Source organism: Cygnus atratus, chromosome 3 (assembly GCF_013377495.2).
Source record: "Cygnus atratus isolate AKBS03 ecotype Queensland, Australia chromosome 3, CAtr_DNAZoo_HiC_assembly, whole genome shotgun sequence".
NCBI classification, from domain to species: Eukaryota; Metazoa; Chordata; class Aves; order Anseriformes; family Anatidae; genus Cygnus; species Cygnus atratus.
In genome coordinates, this window is record NC_066364.1 from 63,797,077 (window position 1) to 63,811,405 (window position 14,329).

The 14,329-nt window shown below is 36.2% G+C and overlaps 1 protein-coding gene across 1 annotated transcript in view; it reads left to right on the forward strand.

Moving 5' to 3' along the window:
- The window catches only part of ADGRG6 (adhesion G protein-coupled receptor G6), a 103,431-nt gene that overhangs the window by 18,718 nt on the left and 70,384 nt on the right, over positions 1 to 14,329 (forward strand). The window lies entirely within an intron of this gene.

Sequence of the window (14,329 nt, forward strand, 5' to 3'; positions counted from 1 at the left end):
GCCAAGAAACTTCTGATACTATTACTTCCTGGAAAGTGATTGTTTTCTCAGAACAGGAAGGCTTGTAACTTTTAGATGAAATAGCAAGGATTGCATTTGCAGGGAATAACAAAATTGGTTTAAAGACTGTTTAAGTATTAAACAATATAGTGTGAACAAGAATACACATTGTTTAATGTATTTAAACTGTTAGGCTTTTAAATACTTTTGAGCTATCAGTATTACAAGTAGAACTGTAGCTTTTCACGCATGCCAGATTACAAAATAACAGATAAATATAAAGATAGTGGGCATGATTCACAGCTAGAATTCTTCTTCATAGAGTTCTTTTAAAATTAATGATATTACTGGTGTGCAAAGGTAGTCTCCTGGGCAAGAAGTTAGTAGAAGTATGCATCTTTATACCTCACGAATATCATTTCTAGGATTCTTTTGTCTCATTTCTATTCTAAAATTATTATATTTTACTAATTTAGTAAGGAGGAAGATCATGTACTTCTGATTGTAATACATTTCTAATATACCTGTTTCCTATAGTTTTTTGGTTCTCAACAATGTTTATCATCACCTTGACTTCTCAAGGTTAAAAAATTTCTACACTGGAACGACTATTTTCTTATTGTCATTTGCTATGAAATAACACATGTTCCATATTGCATCTGTGCTGAGAGCCATAGAGTAGAACCAGAACAAAGTGATTTCCTATAACAGTTCCTACTCTGGATTTTGAAACTGAGCCTTTCGTTAGTCTTGACAGTACAGTCCTGGGAGAAGGACCAGCTTCAGGCAGAGTAGACAAGTTGCTTTGAGCAGAGGTCTGCTATAGGCAACTGGGCAGCCATAGCCTTGCTACATACGGCCCAAGCTGGCCTCGCAGCCATTAAGAAAGGGATGTGAATGTGTGGCTCCTGCTGGAGGAGGTGGGACCGCCTTTTAAATATATTAATATGTATATTTAAATATATTGAAATATGCATCCATCAACATTCATCACACAATCTTCACAAACTTCACTCACAACCAAAAAAATTCCCCACACCAAAATCAACATAACGTCATCACACTAACAAAGGTGGACAATTTACACACAGTCCACCCCTCATCCCTTCACCACATTATAACAACACTAATTCATCACAGTTATTACACTCTCTAACAATGTCAAGCAGCAGCAGTTTTATCAGTATGAGTGACACCTGTTGTAAGCACACCACTGTGTTGTAAACACCTGTTGTAAGTGACAGCTGTTGTAAGGTTGGGCTTCCAGACCTCTCCAGGCACCTTTCCACCACACCTGCATCACTTAACCCTTTTTCTTTGGTGGAGCAAAGAAAACAACCCCTTCACAGACACACAAAATAGAATTATTTTTATTCTACTGAGAAGATTTGAACATAAGCATGATATGATTCGTTTTTTTTCTTTTTTTGATTTGTCCCATTTGGATAGTTAGTATGGTCAATTGTTTTAAGATACAATATTCACATTTTGTCTGTGTTATCATTTTGTATTTGTTTTGTCCGTAGACTCAGCCCTAGAGATAAAATTTGTGAACAACCAAGAAGTTTGAAAAAAACAAAACAAAACAAAACAAAAGATGCAACTGTCTGTCTAGTCATAAATAAATGTTGACACTTCTGGCAAAAGCTTGCAAGTCATATCTAGTGATGAAGCCATTGGTTTTCAGATTACTTACAAATATTCCTCTGTTATTTCCCTAAATAAAACCTGCTTAAAATTGCTGATGGAAATTGATTTCATTTAAGTATAGAGTTCAGGCTGCAGCAGATTTGCCAGATGAGCCAAAAAAATATTTAGCATGCCACCGTTACCGCCATGCAGTGCAGCATGTGATTTGGTCAAAGGACCATTTAGACCAAGACTACGTCAACCTTTTGCTTATATGACATAGCATGGATATGAGTGGGTACATGAATAAGTCTGTTCAGCATTGTAGGCTTCCCATATCTGGAAGGAAGGCATTTGACCCATCTGTGTCTTAGGTAGACCATCAGCCAGTGTTCTGCCATTTTCATAACCAATCCAGACCTGACTGAAGAAAATATGTAAGCATTTAACATGTAAGCTATCATAAGAATTTTCCTTCTTGTAGTTGTTGCAGCCTGAACATGATGACTCAATTGTCACATGCTATAAAATGCTATAATTGCTGTTAGTACTGTATATTGTCAGAACCTGTTTTGGCTGTTCTGGCTAAGTAGTCTTGAGACTGAATACAGGAAGGGATGAGAACTGCCTGGATGGAGAAACCTCTGCAGCAATGAGAGTCACAGCAAAGCTATCTGAGCACCTGAATGCTTTTCAGGCTACAGGTTTCTCCACAAAGTTTACTGCACAATAATGCAATAATGCTTAAAAAAAAAAAAAGAGAGAGAGAGAGAGAGAGAAGAAAGAATATACCACAATTCCTGGAAAGCTGATTGGATGGGAAATGGAGTTTTTATTAAATCAGACTTTTTTTTAAAATGTATTTTTGTTGTTGTTGAAACTGAAATGTATATTAATTATGAAGAAATGCAACAGGATAAAAATTCTAGCTTTAATCACAAAATCACAGAATAACAGAATAGCTGAGGCTGGAAGGGATCTATGGAGATCATCTTGTCCAACCCACTGTTCAAGCAGACACCTATAGCAGGTTGCCCAGGACCGTGTCCAGACAGCTTTTGAAGATCTCCAAGGAAGGAGTGTCCTCAATGTTTTGATAATGGAGAAAAATACTGCCTTGAAAATTCAAAGCAAATTTTTCAGTCTTTGCTTTGAATTGACTTCAATATTCGGAAAAAAAAAAATGCCTTAATGTTTTAAAGTCATGTTCTGATTCACTTGAGGTGACATCTAAAGTTATTTATTTCGCAAAAATTTGTTTTGAAGGAGCAATTTTATTTTTTTTTTAAATAAGGTTTCCTGTCTAGTTTTCCTATGCTACTTACCAGGAGATCTGTTTATCAGCTGTCACTTTTTATCTTCCAGTTATTTTCTTTGCTACACCACATTAACATGTCTGGATCAGTTGAGCAGATAGTAAGTTCATGTTAGATTTAATACCTACAGATATTAAAAGGTTTCTCCACTTTTCTGAGCATACTGAGCGCGAGATATCATGTGTTATCCTGAACTATACCAAAGACTTCCCTGATGGTTTGCCCACTCTATTCTTTAACTTTCACTGAAAAAATTGCAATGATTGGTGCTAGTGCCAGCCATACAGCTGCTAAAATAGCTTAAATAGAATTAATTTCATCAGAGCTAGTAGATCTGGAGTAGCCTGTCTCTTTTAAGAAAGTAGGTAAAATAATTCTTTAACTCTTGGGCAAGAGCAGATCTTGGCATTAGGGTCAACTGGAGTAATTAGAATAAGTAGGAATAGCTTCCATGACTAAGAAGCTCATTATATTGACTGTGTCTTAGCTGAGGTACTAGCTGACGGTCATTGATAGGAAAATCCAGAAGAAAGAAAAAATAAAGTTGCTAAGTTTTATTGACTGAACTCTTGACCAAAGACCTATTCATAACAAAGTGTGTCTGTCATAAATCAAAATAAAATTCAGATGATCTGCCTTAAAATTCTGCCATTCCTGCCATAGGAGTCTACCATAGTTCAAACCTTAGTCACTGACTACTGTTGAAGAAATAATGCTGTCACAGGACTATAGCAAGGTGGATTTAGGTAGACACAGCAGAACACAGAATACAATGGCTGCTTGGTTGTGCACATAAGTAGTTTGAAAGGAATTGTTTAATTTTTCTTATCCATGACAATTGGACACTGTGGTCAGGGTGAAATGCAAGACTTCCTTTATTTCCTGTTTACATAGACTCTATCCTCTTTGTTCTGTGTTTCTTAATGATGGTTTTGGACTCTTTCTCCTTGTTCCTCAGTGTTCTAGCAGCCTGTCCAGCTTAGTTCTCCCACAGACATGGTGTTGGACTAACTTGTGCAGAGCTGTTATGTAATTGTTCATGACTCATTTGTCTCTTGCTTGTGTAAGTGAAATAGGTCCACTAAAAAAAATCTCACCATGGCATGGCAAGGTATATTTACCAGCTTGCTAAGTATTCTGAGCTATGGTTTAGCAGATCTGCATGGCAGGGTCCAGTCTATATCCTGCAGCATTAATATGCTTTTTCCTAATTTCTGCTAGTAAGAGCCTGTGAATGTTCTGTAAATCCTTGCTTTCAGGACGCTGAATGTCATATTGAGGAGATACTGTTAGGAGAAAGGGAGAGTCAAATCTAGGCCTCAATGTTTTTTGACAAACTTTGTGTTTTTCAGTTTCACCCTTGTGTGAGTACAATGCTATGTTCATTTAGCAAACAAATTGGTGTCATGGTATGCTTTAGCACATCTTCTATGTTTGTAGCTTTCCTATTATGACTTGTGTTACAGCTAGGACTCACAAAACAGTAGTTCTGTGGTTTTAGGCCACTTTTTACCTTTCTTGACCCAACCTCTATTAAGCTAATGTATTGCCTGGATTGGGCCTTGCATTTATGTTTTTCTTTCCCTTTGGAAATATTCTGGGATCTATTTCATTATATTAGTTTTTATTACTTTCTGTGTTCAGATAGAGGGACGTAAGGCAACATTCACCGAATTATTTGTCAGATTCCTTTCACTTCTTGCTTGTGCAGATTTTTTCTTCGTTCTATATGCTTTGAATAATGACTCAAAACTAACACCAAAGATTAATGAAGTAATATCAAGAACTTCCTGCACTCATTTGCCTACTATTTCCTGATCGGATATATATGTAAACATACATAGGCAGTATACTCTCCATATCAAAAATTGTTATAGTTTTATTTCTTTGCATTAGGATTGTAAAGTAGGTAATTTATTTCTACTTCAAAAACTGTATATGACCATGTCAAGTCACCCAGTGAGGTTCCTTTACAGTCAACTACGCTTTTTCATGATTGAGTCTGCAGGGTTTAATCTAAATCCCACTGCGAACAGTGAGAACATTGCTTCAAGTTAAGAGTTTTGGATGAAGCTTAAAAATAAATGGTCTGGCCAAGGACCATGAAAGAAGAAAAGCTTCTAGTAAACATAGAATCTCAAACTCAAATAAAGAGAATAAGATATATTTTACATAATATGTTATATTTATAGTATAATATCTAAACTGTATACATATATATGTTTAAACATATTTTCTTTTTTAAAAGTTGAAATTTATTACTCTGAATTCCTGTTTTTAAAAGTTTATCAGGACTTCTGATAAAATATCTAGAGCATCTGGGTATACAACAATGAACAGAGTACACCCTAGTTTTGTGCTTGACAGGATGATAGGACACGGGTGTGAGAGACAGACACTATTCACACCAGTCTCCTCAGACTGCTTTTGAACACTTTACTGATATGGTTCATTAGCCCCTGAAGTGAATTTTCAATGCAGGGAAATGATCATCAAGATAAGTCATAAAAGAGCTGAGATAAAAGTCATTATTGGGTTCATTTGCGAACCTAAGTTTATGGTTTTCAGCTTAACAGTTTAGGCTACACAGCATAGATGAAGAAATTAAAAAGAGAAAAGAGAGCCACAAGAATGAGGGTGGTGAGGCACTGAAACAGATTGCCCAGAGAGGTTGTGGATGCCCCATCCCTGGAGTTGTTCAAGACCAGGTTGGACAAGGCCCTGGGTAACCTGATCTACTGGGTGGCATCCCTGCCCATGGCAGTGGGGTTGGAACTAGATGGTCTTTAAGATCCCTTCCAACCAAAGCCATTCTGTGATTCTATGCTGCTTAGTAGCATGCTGTATGAGGCAAGTTTAAATACCTAGCTGCTCTACTTAGCACATAGTGAAAGGTCATACAGGTAATGCAATGTTATGTAATGTGAAGTAATGGCAGTAGTCTGTGCCATAGTAGTTGACAGACATTTTATATTCCACAGATTTTTATTAATTGTTACCCATGGCAAATTACTTTGATGTTATTCTATGCCAGAACACTGAGATAGTCCTGTTGTCTTCTTCCTCCAAACCCTGCAGTTAACTCTGCATAATCACAGCCCTGTATTCATAGTCGAAAGCATACTGTCATTTAACTATTTGCTTCTAACTTTTGTTATTGACTGTTACTGCAAAGTAAATCTATGTTCAAGAGGCAGAATACTCCTCCCTCTTTTTGAGAAGCATGCTTATACTCTCCATGCTGGTATATTTGCATCTTCGAACTTGCACCATTGCTTGTTGAAATGCTAACTCAACGGTTACTGTATCACCAACTTTAAGATTTTGAGTATTTGCAGGAACAGAGTAATTGTGATTAAAAACTATAATCAAAGGTAAGTAATGTGAAAGCAGTGGGAACTGTAAGCACTCATGGCACTTCAGAGTCAGGTGTTCAGAATTTGAACTTGATTAAGGTTTCTTGTGTGTTTGCTCTCTCTTTTATGCCTGTTTTATTTTAGATGTCAGTAAGACTCCAACACTGGAAGACACAGGACTTACTCTCTTGAAGCATTCAGTATCAGAGGTTTTGAAAGATTAAATGATAGTAAAACTGTGGCCAAATTATGGTTTCATTCTCAAAGGGGTCCAGATATTCTGTGTAGATATTAAGTGCTGATAGCAGATCTTAAACATATACTTTTATATTATTATTACTTTGTATTTCAGGTGCAAAGGCAGAGAAAACCTGTAAATGGACTCCAACTCTAAACAATAAGATACATTTTTAACTGTGGCCTTGAAATAAGCTTTCATTGGGAATGGTGGAACTGTAATAGCAAACTGTGCTTGTAACTGTTGAGGAGGAGAGCACCTCTGTCACTGGTGTCTTCTGAGGGTGGGTTTTACTAGAACCATTAGCTGAAAAGTTACAAAGTGAGGACGTTGAGTTTTGACATGATGACACTTGTTGGCTTTCTAGAACTTCAAAGCTTTGTTGAATATGAAATCACTTCTGAGTTTAATATTTCTGGAAAATATTTTAAAATAATCTCATGCAAAAGGAATATGGAAGCAAACTAGGGCTTGGCTGTCATTATTTGAATAATTACGACAATTAGTGCAGTACAATGTGTTAAAGGTCAAGTAAAGGTATGGTGCTTGGTTGTAAATGTTAGCATATAGTCATTATTAAGAGAGAACAGTTTGTCCATTTAGTTTTATAGGAGGATGATGCCATAAAGTTCTGTCTCATACTCTCTTCCTGTCTCATTTCAAGGAACACTGTGCACCTGTCATTATACTTCCTAATCTTTTAAAACGTTCTTAAACTGTGTCTCCAGAGCTAACAAAATACCTTTTTCCTGTCTGCTTTACATGTAAATAACAGATTCATGAAAGAAGTTTCCTCTGGTTGATTGGCTTGATTTGGTTTCAGAAATTACAGAGCCGGTCAATTGTAAAACTCTGCAGTTTCCATTAAGTGGCAAGTGTTTTAGATGTTGTTTCCAAATAATGCTGATGACTGCAGAACCAGTGCAGAAAATAAAGTAAGTTCCTTCTAAGAAGCAAGTTCTGTTTAAGATTAAGAAAGCCTTGTTTGTATAATATGTTCAAGCTGAAAAACTTGCTGATTTTGTTTTGGGGAAACAAGAAGTCATAAGTCTATTTTCAGAATTTCTCTTTCAATGGAGAGTTGAATTCTCTTGGTATTTGACTGTTGAAGCTGTCCAGTATTGCATAACAAAATGTGATAGATATTTTGAACACAGAGACCTGTTTAGCATTGTAGCAGATGTGTTAAAAATATCACATCAATAACTGGAGACCTGTTCATTAAGACGTAGACAAATAATTTAAAAAAAAGACATAAAGCATTTTGAAATTTAACAGAGATGTTTTCAAGTGAAACTTAGTCAAGCCTATCATAGTTTCGTTGCTAAAGATAATATTTTCTGGTTTTTATGTAGTGAGCAGTCATAGTTGGTGAGAAAGACACAGACAAATTATTTATTTCTGATTTGGAAATTTAAAATTTGTTTTCCTGCTTTCAGTAAAGAAGCAAGACACAAAAAGAGAAGCGGGGCACACACTGTACATCCTCAAGGAGTTAAATGCATATAATTTGATCAGAGTCAAGTTCCTAGCTTTAAAATCCATTCATCCATGGAATATTCTTCTCCAGGGAAAGGGTAGAAAAAGCTGATAGAGTTGGAAAAAGCACTGGAATGTGTAGGGAGACTTCTTGATTGATTGCAGTGGGAGTTCAGTGGCTAGAGCTGCTGGAGAACTGGGTAGAGGTTAGAAAAATAAATCACATAGACCAGACTGGCAAAAATAAAAGGTTCAGATATAGCCACACAAAAATCAGTCATTGTAACTTTAATGGAATAAATAAGGAGACACTAGACAGTTTAATATAAAACTTTGCTGTCTGCATTCATAATCTTTTCCTTTCTGCTCTTATGAAAAGAAGAAGTACACTGACAAACCAGGGGTGGAAATAAGTAATACAACAGTGAAAGAATTACTGTTTTGAGTGAGATATACCATTCCCTTCCATCTTTACTTCTGATAGAAACACCATGATCTGCTCTGGGCATAACTGATTCAATAATGTGTTAACGCTGAATATATTATTATCTTTGGAAAGTGAAAACATGACTGATTTTTGTGTGGTAGTGGAGAAGAGAATATTTCCTTGTGTGTAACAGAAAAACTCTTATTATTCTGTGGTGTTTCATGAATCAAAACATCACTAATATTTTGACTTAGATTGCTCCTTCTTGCAGATTAGATGAGGCAGATAAAATACTGACAGCATCTGTTTTTTATAGCTTCCTGAAAGAACCCAGAAAATACTAACGTACTGAAATATAAGTGGCTCAAATCATATTGAAATAGATACTTTGAAGACTATTAGAAACGACAGATCATAAAACCCTAAAAAAGAATCAAAGACACTGTTGGAAATGGCTTTTGAATCAGTATTTCCCAGTATGTCTAGAATGCTCTAATAGTGAATTCCAATGCAAAGTAATTGTGCATAATATCTGTAACTTATTAAACATCAGCAAATGAAATCTAAGTAGTTTCAACCTCTACTGTAGAAGATCCAGGTCTTCTTCTAGTAGCAGATTTTCTAGGATAGATTTAAAGAAAGTCTTAAAAAAATATAGACCCAAATTCAACACATAATAATATAAAACTTAAGGAATAGCTTTAACTATAACTCTGAGAAGAGTATACATACTCTATACTTTATACCCTCAGAATACTGAGAGTAGCAGCCAGAAAAGGCTTTCCAACTTTGCAGCCTTGGAAAGAAAACTCTGCAACTGAACTGTAGTCTTATAAGCAATAAAAGACGCTGAATGCATCCGAGGTCAAATGAAATTTGGATGTTATTCTACTATTGGGTATGTGTTGGATTTTTTTTTTTGTAAAACAATGAAGAGACAGTATTGTCTACTTGCACTGAACAAAATATTCTGTTATCCAGAAATTTTATTCTAACAATATCTTTAGTCTGTGTCCAATGCATATATAGAAGTTTAATTCTTTTATGCATGTGTATGACTGAGTTTTACCAAGAACATGACCTGTGCCCAGGTATAACGTTATTGTACCCCAAGTCAGTGCAATCTGGTGGGATCTCAAATTCCTACAAATCACTCTTTGTCAGATTGTCAGCTGTTTTCCCACTCATTTTTCTACAGTTTGCCTGGCAAGCATGACACTTAAATGATACCCAAGAATGTATTTACTCACACACCTCCTTAGCTTGTACCGGCTGGTACAGTTGTGTTGAAGAAGCTACCCGACCTCATGGATTTACTTCAGTTGTGGTTATGACCCTTTCAGTAACAATGCAACAACTGAAGACCTAAGAGCCAGTAGCCAGACCTTCTTGTCGAGTTAGACAAAAATACAACATTCCTGATGATCATTCCTGTGAATTTCAGCCTGATTTGTGATTCCATGTGATATGTGGTTTGAAACCATTATGTTACACGCAGCAACCTCACCAAAAAAAATCACCTTTCCCACCCAATCCCTTCCCTAAACTAATTTTCTCTTTATTTATGAGTATGTCAGCCTGTATGTTTATTGTACTAGCCCATATACCATAAATTATATGGTTATATCTATATATTATATTTAATATATATTAAATTATAATATACTGTATATTATATATATAGTATATATATAGCCCATATACATAAAAGTTAATACTTTTCAAACCAGTATATCTAAACCAAACTGTCAAATATTTTTAATGCCACTCTTTGTCCAAAACTTCTGTTACTTTATGGAAAAAAGTCCAACTCAGGCCAACACTAGCGAGTCAATTCTGTTATTTTTATAAGATTATCACAGGAATGCCAATGAAAATATTCTTAAGTTACAATGGGTGTAACACAGGATTTTCACATTACCCCCTCCCTCTGGGGGAAATCCATAACTTTGTCTACAATGTGAACTCTACTCATATGGGTCAGGGCAGATTTACCCAGTCAGTGTGTTTGTTTCCACTTCCATTTTCATTGGCACAAAACCAAACAACTAAGGGGAAACAGGCAGTGCAGGGCCCCCACCCTGGCTCTGAATATATTTTCTTCTATTGTAGCTGGTTCCCTCAATTTCCCAGATCAATCAAAATCTGCTGGAGTTACTGCTGTGATAAAGTCAGTTGCTGTCAGGAGGTAGGATATCATGTGCTAGAGTGATCAAAAGGGGTCAGAGCTTTTAGTGGCAAGATAAATAAATACCTATGGAATTCCAGAGCAAAATGAGGCATAATGGCAATATGGAATATCTAGAAACACAATGAATTTCTAATGTCTCTGTACCTGTGCTAACATCCCACTCTGAGAGAAAGAAGATCAGCTCTGACCTCCCCAGGGCTATGATAACATTTTGGAGATCTGTCATGTAACAAATGCTGACAATGTCAATATCTGGATGACTCCACTTAAGAGCCATTTGCAATGCTAGTCTGGAGAAACCAAGAGATCAGTTCCCTGCAGAGATTCGACAGCCTGTGAAAGAATTGGCTTTCTAGACCCTAAATCAGTGTCATGTTCCACTCCACCTCTGTCCTGTTGAAAATCACACTACTATTTATATATTTATTTATGAAAACGAATAATAAAAACTCTCTAAATGTAGGGTCATGTTATACAGTTTTGTCATGAAGAAGAGTAGATCAACTTGAGATGTCTTGGTTTAGTGAAAAGTATGCTGCTGATTTTTGTCGTAGCTGGTTTCTGCCTGTGTTTTGTGCTTAATGCTTCATGAGTGAGTAATTTACTATTCGCACTTCTGCTTTCCTAAACATAACCTCAGATTTCAAAATTAAGCTTTGCTCTTTCTGATTTTTTTTTTTGGTACATTACTGTAGTTACTAACCTCAAGTGTATCCTGAAAGATAATTTTGATTATTGTGTTGGAAATTGTAAACCTGTTCCTTTTTGACTTATGTGCAGTGTTCAAACCACCAAAACTAGCAAGAACTGCTGGATTGGCTCCTACATAAGACATATAAGATAGAGCCTAGTGCTCTGCCTCTTACAGGTACTTTCCCACACATGCATTGGCCACTTCTATTCTAGAAAATCAGAAGTGCCCAGGACTGTTCTCTGCCACTCAGGCCAACTCATCCCAGATTCATACTATTATAAAAACTGGGGTGGCTGTATTTGGGTTGTAGGTTGGGAACAGTACCTGGCCTGCACTAGCTGGTGAGCCATGCCCAGGAACAGTTTGGACATGAGCTGTCTGTCCTGCCCAAGAAGTGCTGGGAGTTAGGCCAGCACTTTGGCTGCACTGGCACTCACATCCCAGTGCCTGGGACTATGCTCCATGGCTCCTCACTATAGCCATCAAGATGAAGTTATTGATACTTTCCCTGATGAGCTATTTGAGATTAGTTTCAAGTATAAGCCATGAGGTTTACAATTCCTATAGTTACATTTCTTCTTATTAATTATCATATGCCTGCAGGGATTCTGATGTATTCTAGATACTTAGAGAAACGTCTGTTATCTTTCTGAATATTATATTCCCTGCTTTAATACTTTTAAGGTCAGAGTCCCACAGGCTAACACTGTAATGTATGAGAAAATATTGTCTTTTATCAGTTTTCCATTTGCCACATGTAATTTCATGAAGTGCCCTGTTCTTTTCTTACAAAACAAAACAAAACAAAACAAACAAAAAAGCTGTTCTGATTTCATGTGAGTTAAAATTTAATTTCTTAATAATCTGGTAAGAAGGATGGGTTAGAGGAATAGGGAGCTGGAATAATAATAAGTAACTTCATAGACAGCAGTTACATGTTCATATATGCCTATAAATTACCCTGTGAGGATATTCAGTTCTAGCATTTTATTATTCTTAGGTGCACCAACCGGTTCAACCATTTAGAGTATGCTGCAAGACATACTGCATCAGCAAAAGAAGATGCGAGGCAAGCTGATATCACTGGCCAGGACATAGTACTCTCTTTGTCTCCTGGCTTCCGTGCCCAAAACCCAATTGTTGAATTATTTTGTGAGAGCACAATCTTTCCTTTCATTGAATTATAAAAGGCTTTGCCAGGGTTATGTGCTATTTCCAGTCAGGAATATGGAGGCCTAGAATTCTTGCTGGGTACAAGGAGTACTGTGCAGATGATGCAATGGGAATGGTGCAAAATTGGAGTCTGGGCTGAGGTTTTAATAGTGCTGAAAGTAGTGTTTCCTACAAATAAACAGAAAAATCACACTTGCAAACTAAGAGTAATACAGAGATGAAAAATTCTTCCGAATTATGTCTCTGTTATATTCATGCTGTGCAAATTGCATTTCGTTATATGTGTGGCAGCTGAAGTAGGATAATGTAAAGTTGTAAAGTTCATAAAATTTTTATTTTTTGAATTTTTCTGGATATATAGCTAATGAGTCCATGCAGGTGGCTCCATACAAAAACTGGTAATGTTTATCCTGTTGGGGATTCTATATATTCTACATCTGTTAATATAAGTACTTTAGAAATGTTTTAGAGAATGATTTAAATTACACTGATTTTCATTTTTTATAATTTACACTACACATTTATGCTACGTTGCCAGGTGCTTTGGTAACCAGCACTTCAACTGTTCAGTGGCAGAAGAAATTAAAAAAATATATAAAAAAATTGATATCTCCAAACAGAAACTGTCCAGTGTTAAAGCCTGCTACTGATGCCTTTGTAAAGCTGGAAGTTAATGTAATATTCTACTAGTAAAGGGTGATGGGGTGGGGTTGAATGCTATCCAGAGAAATAATGCATTTATTTTTATGTGGGAAAGACAGGGGATAAGAGACTTTGGCTCGATGGCATTTTTAGAAAGGTCTGCATTATAAATAAACTTTGCCATTCCTGAACTTTAGGAAGAAAGTAATTCTGGGAAAATAAATAAATAAATAAATAAATAAATAAATAAAAAATCACAGGTTGGAAGGATCTATTTTTGTGACAGTTTGAAAAAAAAAAAAAAGACCTTTTACCCCAAATTAATTCAGTCAGCAAGCTGGGAATGTAGAATACGCCCTGTGGAAGGACAGGAACAAGGAGTATGGATAGCTGTATGGACATCAGGGCAGGTGTAAAAATGGTTCAGGTTGATTATTTAACCACGTGGTTACCAGCTTTTCATATGCAACGTGTCTGAGAGTGGATCTTTCTCCCTGAATGGGCATTGGCATATGCTAGTTCAGTAATTACTCCTTTCCTTAGAAGGAAAAGAAAATGGTCAGAATGAGAATGAATAGGACAGTCTTCTTCACTGCTTGTGTCCGTGCAATGCCTCCCTTGTCATTTTCATATGACAGCAGTTATTGAGTCATGATCTCCCCATTCAGATGTCTTTGAGGGGGGGTGCAAGGCTGAAGACATAACTGTAAAGCCTCAAATACAGGATTCAAAGGCATAATTGTTTAGGAAGGGACTTTAAATATTTGCTGAATTTTAAGTGCATGCTTAAATCCAAGTGATATGAGTGAGATTTTAAGATTAGCTCAAGATTTTTATGAATTTAAGGCTGTGCACACTGTAGAAATGCTGATGTAGAAATAGTTTAGTATTATTACAAATCAGAGGACAGATACATTCCCACACAAGCACAATCATATGCTCAATCAGTAGGCCTCAGCCCTATCACATGGTATGTGCAGGCACAAGCTTTTATACATGTTTTATACATGTTATTTTCCTTCAGTTTATTGCACAGATAATCCTTCTATACTGTGTTTGTCCATTATTTAACAAGCCCCCCCACCCCTAAAAAAAAGAAAAAAAAGTGACTAAAATTAATCTGGCTTGACAGTTAGGATTATTATTATATTTGAAGATTCTGACATTAAATTCTGACAAAGATT